Consider the following 7158-nt stretch of genomic DNA (forward strand, 5'->3'; position numbering starts at 1 on the left):
TCTCCTCACTCTTTCTATAGAAACCTCTCACAATTTCTTAATGATGCACATATTTCTTTTACATTTCTGAACAATCTCAGTGTATAAAGGTATTTTAATATTAAAATAAAAATATTAAAGTGTATGATAATTAGGAAACATAAAGTGGAGAAAGTGGTGTTATTATTTTTTGTAATTCACGTAACTAAAATTAAATGTTTTGCTCATTATCTTCTACTACTACTCATATTCTTGATATTTATTTGTGGAAGAAGTCCTACATCAATATAAATGATGTTTTTATCCTTGTGCAGTAAGAGATGAAAAAAATATAAAATTGGATGAGAAATATTATATTGTGTTTATATTTTTATGTTAGTACTGTAGTGAAAAAGATAGTTGAGATAAGGAAAAACATTTTGAAAGTCTCAAATTTATTCACTATACAAAATAAAGTAATTTTATATTGAAGGAAAGTGTTTTTGGACTCTTCAATTAATCTGGAGTTGTTTGAGTTGTATAATATTGTTAGATTGTTATATCGTGGAGGAGACAAGTCAAGAGTTATATTGTTGATCGAACAAGATTATATTGCAATGAACTTGAATCTTTTTAAAAAATAAGAAGATATCCACGCATCAGATTGAATGTTTATTTATTTACTTTTATCCATTTTAGTTTTCAACTGTAATTTATGGTATATTCATCAACAATCACGCTTCTCTTATTTTGTTTGTCGCGGACGGAGGTCTCTCCCACCTTTTCCCTTATAACTCTGTTTCTAGTCATATATCTTCTAGTGTGCCCGTACATTCATCTGAGTATGCTCATCTTCTGAATGTGGACATTCTTGATTGACAAACATTGTGTTTTACACAACAATGTGGTCTAACCACCACTTCACAATACCCTGGATGCGAACCTCCATTTCATCCACTCCACTCCAATACGATGCGACATTATCATCAATCTCTTTATTTTGTTTTATTGTTACGAACCCAAGATACTTGAAACTTTATTTCTTGAATATGATTTGTGTATTGATCTTCACTTCTACCTTTGTCTTATGCATTACGTCACTGAACCAACACTCTAAAAATATAGCGTAAAAAAACCCATAATCATAATGGTATAAATTATCTCAAGATTACTTTATCTTCTTAAATATAAAATTATACCAAACATCAAACAAAATATTTCCACAATTTATCTTGGACCCTTATCCCAATTCCCAAACAACCAAATGACCCCTCAAATATTTATAAAAAATGTGTTTTTCAATTAAAAAAAAAGTACTCCATTTTAGTAGTGAAAGCTCCAAAGAGAGAGAGAGAGAGAGAGAGCGACCTGAGGTATCATTTAGGTCTTTGCCTAAAAAAATGTGAAATTAGCAAACCAATGCACCACTCTCTCTCTCTGCCTCTTCTGGAAAAAAGAATAATAAAGGACCACTCTATATATAAGCTTGTAGACTTGTAGGTGTTTTTACTCCTTTCATCATTTCATTTGCCTTTTGAGTTTTGACTACAAGCTGGCTAGTTAGTCCTGTGTGATTAACAAGTATCATCATATGTTACCAATATGGGTTGTGGTGCACTGATAAGAGTGTTTCATCCTTAATTAGAGGTTTTGGATTTGAGTTTTGGGTATGGAGAAAATCATGTTAGAAGCGTCACCCCCGAATGAGCCCTGTAGAGCGCGATTCAAATTTAGTCGGAGCTTCAATGTGGGCTTCGGACACTGAGTGGGAAACCAAAAAAAAAGTATCATCATATGTTCAATACAAGTACAGTATATTATGCAAAAAGCTTAATTATTGTTTGAGTTGTCAACTTCAATTCTATTCTAGTATCTCCTGCTTCCTTATTGCTACATAGGGATTGTTTGATTGCATTCATATATTAAAATCAAAACATAACTAACACGCTTGGTAGTATTTTAATTGTTATGTATAAAGTTCATATCACTTGGTATGAGAAAATCTTTGTATTATTTTATGTATGATAGAAAATGAAATAATTGATTTGTGTAGAACTAATCTTTTGCATCATTAATAACTACTCCTTTAGTTACAAAAATAAAGAAAATAGTCTCCATGTAGAATCTAGCCTAACTTATACAAAGTTATATAATTTAATTTGTCTCATTATTGCTAAGATACTTGGATTAATTCCTTCAAGTTAGAATGGAAAAACTATTTTGCAAATTTCAGAACTTCTGCTAACTCAAAAATATCAAAAAAAGGAAATAAATAATGAAAATGAAAAATAAATTTGGTCCAAAAGATATATCAATCACTCAAATATTTTGATCGAATTTGAATCCAAAGTCGAGTGATGACAATGTGAGACTTGTCGTCTTCTCAACTATTTAAGGGCTAGAAAAAAATGCTCTATATATAAACACAATAATCTTTATCTTTCTATCCAATAAGAGACAAAGTTCCTTATTAGTAAAAGGAAGCATTTCAAATATTTCATTTTCCTCTATTTTTTTCCCCTCTAGGTGTCATTCACACTTTAATTAAAATCCAACAATCCCCTATATGAAAGGGGAATGGTCATATGATTAAAATTTTACATGAAAAAATTATGTGATTCATAAGTAAAGATTAAAACGTATCGGAATAGTTTGACTTAATTCGAATCTAAAATCAAAGTTAAAGTCGAAAGAAAAACAACGATTTACTCCCTTCTTAGCTCTTTAAGAGCTAGAAGAATGATTTCTACCTATAGGCTATAAGCACAATAATCTTTCTCTTCTTATCAACTAAGGGACAACGTTTCTTTGTAAAATGAAGCATTTTAAATATTTCATTTTCCCTTTGTGTACCAATCACACCTTAACTAAAAATTCAAGACCTAAACCCCAAGATAATGACATGTATCTTAACTCACCAGTAGGTAATTCAATTCTTCATACGACAAAAGATTATTAACTCACAAAATAAGTAAAATAATAGGATTTAGTAGTCTTAAGAACACACAAAATATAGTTGGAAATCCTATAGTGCTAGTATAAAATTAACCACACGTACTCAATATGCATAATATGTCGATTGAACAAGAATAATAACTATATCACATAAAGAATGTTAACAATCATGCACTCAAAAAATATCCAAAAGTTCAATCAAGATCAAGAGTGAGAAAAAATTCAAAGCAAGTAATAATATAAATGTGATGCAATGATCAATGATCCTACCAATATAGACACCCTCTCCACAAAACTTTGCTATAAGGTGTGAGACTTATGGGGGGATCGCGCTATCTATATACCCACCAAAAACTATTTTCCTCAAACGCATGTAAAGTACTGATATTAATACTCGATATCATCAATAACAAAATCATCTGAAATTATTTCTCTCAAGCATATAAACTTTTTTTTTTCAAAAACATGATTCTTAGAGTATTAACTTCGTGATCCATGAGAAAGAATATGAATACATAATCACAGTAAAATAGGAAATTTCAAATGCAACAGGTGGATCAAGATTTACTTTTGCACTACAAAAATCATAGGCTAATATGTTAGGTTTTATTTGTCTTGACTTTCTTACCACAAACAGGTTTTCCTTTTAGGAAAAAAAATTAATATTTTGACTAGTTTTCTTTTTGTAGGAAAGGTTTTAGGACTCTATAAATATAAGTTTATTCCTTCTAACTTAATCAGCATTCACAATGTAGTCCTAGGATTTTGAGAGATTTTGGTTGTGGGGGAGAATTTGTGGGACACAAGCTTGATACATTATTACTTGTGTGAACCTCCAATGTATTTCGAGTGAATTGGTTGAGGTTATTTCTCTCTATATGTTGTACTTGTGTTTATATAGTGGATTGCTCATCTCCTTTGCGGACGTAGGTCGATTGACCGAACCATGTTAAATCTTTATATTTTTTGGTATATTTCTCATTTGTCTTCTTACTCATGATCTTTCGAGGTTTGTTTTGCTAGATTTCACATAACACCTAATTAATTAATTTTTGGGTCCTAACATAATAGACAATGCCCATTTTGGTGTAATAGTCTGTCATAACAATAAATGCATGAAATTGAATACAACTTAATAACGATACGATTTTACTACACGCGATGTTATTTTGTATTCTTCTTCAAAAACATCTAGCTAAATAATCAATACGTTATTGACTGATAATTTCTTCTGAATCCGCTATTCCTATAACAATTATTTTTTTAAAAAGGTCAAAGCCATTAGCATTTTTTTGAAATTTAACTTTGAGAAATTATGAAATTCAGGATTAGATAATACTCACTAACTCAATCACCATTGTTTCCAAGAGTTTCCATGCACTTACGTCATGAACTCATTCGTATTGTATTAAGGTTGTATGAGTTTTGACATTTGCTTAGAATATGTTGTTTTGTTCGATTTGTGTATGCATAACTGTTTTTATAAAATTACTTTGAATTTTGATTATATATACTGACAATGTATTTTTTTCTATATCGGTATAATTTGACTTATTATGGAAGAAGATTGCTTTCTATAATTATATGTATATGGTAACCAATCAGTATTTATATAGAAAATTAACTACAATTATCTTTTAAATGAGGTATAAATATATATATTTTTACATACTCAGATAACTTTTTCTAAGATTAATGAAGTTTGGTCTGAATATTACCTATGCCTCCCTCTAATTTCAATTTTCATAGCACGACTTCGAAGAATATACCAAACAACATGTTATAAAACTTTTGGATACACCTTTCTATCCTAGCAATCTAGCATATATAAGTATAGGTTGTTAGGTAGCTGAATGAAAAATAAATTATTTATGTATTAATTATTTAACTTATATGACGTTTGGTAGGTAGATAAGAAATAAGTTATTTATGTGTAAAATTAATATAACATTTGGTTATCAATTTAGAAATTCACATAATTAATACATGTATAACTTATGAGAAAATCTATGTACTATTTTATGCAAAATAGAAGGTGAAATAATTAATCCTTGCATAAAATAATGAGAGAAGTATTAAAACACTCATAAACTCGGTGTGAATTATTAGTTTCATTCCCGAACTATTGATACCCTTAAAAAACAACCATTTACTTGATTAACCAAACTTAAATACACTTCAAATGTTGCAACATGAATGAAATACACATCTAAGTTCTCGCCCTAAGTTTAGTAGTGTTTTCAACACTTATCTCGATTTTTTTATTAAGAGTCAGAAGCTCCTACAAGAGTTAGAGACTACTTGTTATGAAATGTAGCAAATCAGGCGTGTATCTAAGTTTAGTTAATCAAGTAAAATAATATTTTTAAGATTATCAATTATTTAGAGATGAAATTAATAATTTGCATTAAGTTCAAGAGTATTTTCAATACTTGTACATATATAAACTCATTGATAATTAATTACTACAATACTACGTAACTTTAACCCGCTATCAAACTGAGAGGACATTTTGGTAATTTTACTTTAATTAATATTCTTTTACCAGGACATAGATCTTAAATCACGTTCTATCAATCTTGATAGTACTAATAAAATCAAGAAAAAAAACAAACTTTATAGCTGTTTTTTTTTTAAATATTTGTTTTTTGTGGGTCAAATGAACATTAAGATAAAATAGTGACAGATGGTTAGGTGCAGAGAGCTAATATAGATAGATAGATAGATAGGTGGAACCTTTCTTTTTAATTTTTTCTGAGGCACTGAGCAGTGAAATGAAAAGTCAATGTGTTATTTAAATTGAGTAGTTATCAACTTTAATTTCCTTGGGCAATTAAATTCAGCTTTTGTCCTGCCTTAATCAATCACGCATGCTCATTTGGTTGGTAAGATAATGAATAATAATTTTAAAACTAAAATTTTATAATATATTTAACAGATTAATGATTTTGAAATTGTTTATATTATAATTCTTGGGATTATTGATCTCGGAATAAAATAATATTGTAAATATATAATACATTTTTTCATTTTAGAATTAAAAATAAAAATTTAGTTAAATTTATTGAATTTTGAACCATAAAATGTTTTATATTATACCTTGTATATCTTATTTTTCAACTTATGAATCAAGCATCCTTTATTTAAAAATATATCCATTAAATATATAATTTCTGTCATTATTTAATTTTTATGTTATAACTTATAGTTGGTTAGTTGGGGACCGTTTAGTTACGTTGGCCACAAAAAGTTAGATCCCAAGGTCGTTTGGTCAAAATCAAATCATTTAAGAATTATAATTCTCAAATTATAACCAAGGTTATTTATCTCATATTTTGTATGGACTAAATAATTTCATACTTATAATATAAAAACTCAAAACACATACATAGTTTAATCCCAAATTTTATTTTGAGACAACTCATATAATCGTTCGCAGCTAGGATAGTTTGGTACGTGAGATAAGACGGAGGTTGAAATATAATCTACAGAATATGTTGATGGAATATCTTATAAACTTTTGGGTATTTATAAAGAACAAGATCTCAAATATTCTGCAAATTCATGAAATATTCAAATTCAAATCATTGAGAAATATGTCAGAAACAATTCTTAAATCATGAATAAATCTTATGAAAGAAGAATCAACGAAAGAACAATATTTGCCAAGAATATTTAGAAATCTATGGCCAAACACTAGCTATCTATCAATAAAATATTCTTATTTCTTCAGATTTTATTTATGATTGATCTTTTCGAAATAATTTAGTCCACGGACCAAATGACGCAAAAGGAGTAAGGAATAGTAGGGTTTTAAGTTTTAGATAACCAAGAAAAAAGACAAGGATCGCCACCTTGCGGATATATGCCGCCCTAATATTCCCACTTTCGGCTAATTGCATCTTCAATTTGTACACCCTACCTATCTATTTTATTTCATTTTAATTATTTTTTGCCTACACATAATTTTGCTTTAATATACCCTTCATTCCTTATCACTTCTTTATATAAATCAAAACACTACATCCCCAATTATTTGAAACAACAAACTCATGAATCCCCACTCTCTTCAAATCATTTGTCCTTCACTTTTAGTTGTATGAATCACAAGTGATTTAAGTTTGTTATTTGTATTAAAGGTCTAGAGTGGAACAAGTGAAGCTGCCAGCATGATCTAAACTTGGCCACACTTATAAAGAAAAAAAATGGGTGACTAAGGTTAGGTCATGCTCGGACAGCCTCACT

General features: G+C 28.9%; 1 non-coding gene across 1 annotated transcript; it reads left to right on the forward strand.

The window, feature by feature from the left end:
- The first annotated feature begins 7069 nt into the window (after positions 1 to 7069).
- Positions 7070 to 7158, forward strand: MIR167C (microRNA MIR167c). The gene has a single exon (NR_127264.1). It is a non-coding gene; the product is annotated as a microRNA MIR167c (primary transcript).

This window comes from Solanum tuberosum, unplaced genomic scaffold (assembly GCF_000226075.1).
Source record: "Solanum tuberosum cultivar DM 1-3 516 R44 unplaced genomic scaffold, SolTub_3.0 scf00110, whole genome shotgun sequence".
Classification (NCBI taxonomy): Eukaryota; Viridiplantae; Streptophyta; class Magnoliopsida; order Solanales; family Solanaceae; genus Solanum; species Solanum tuberosum.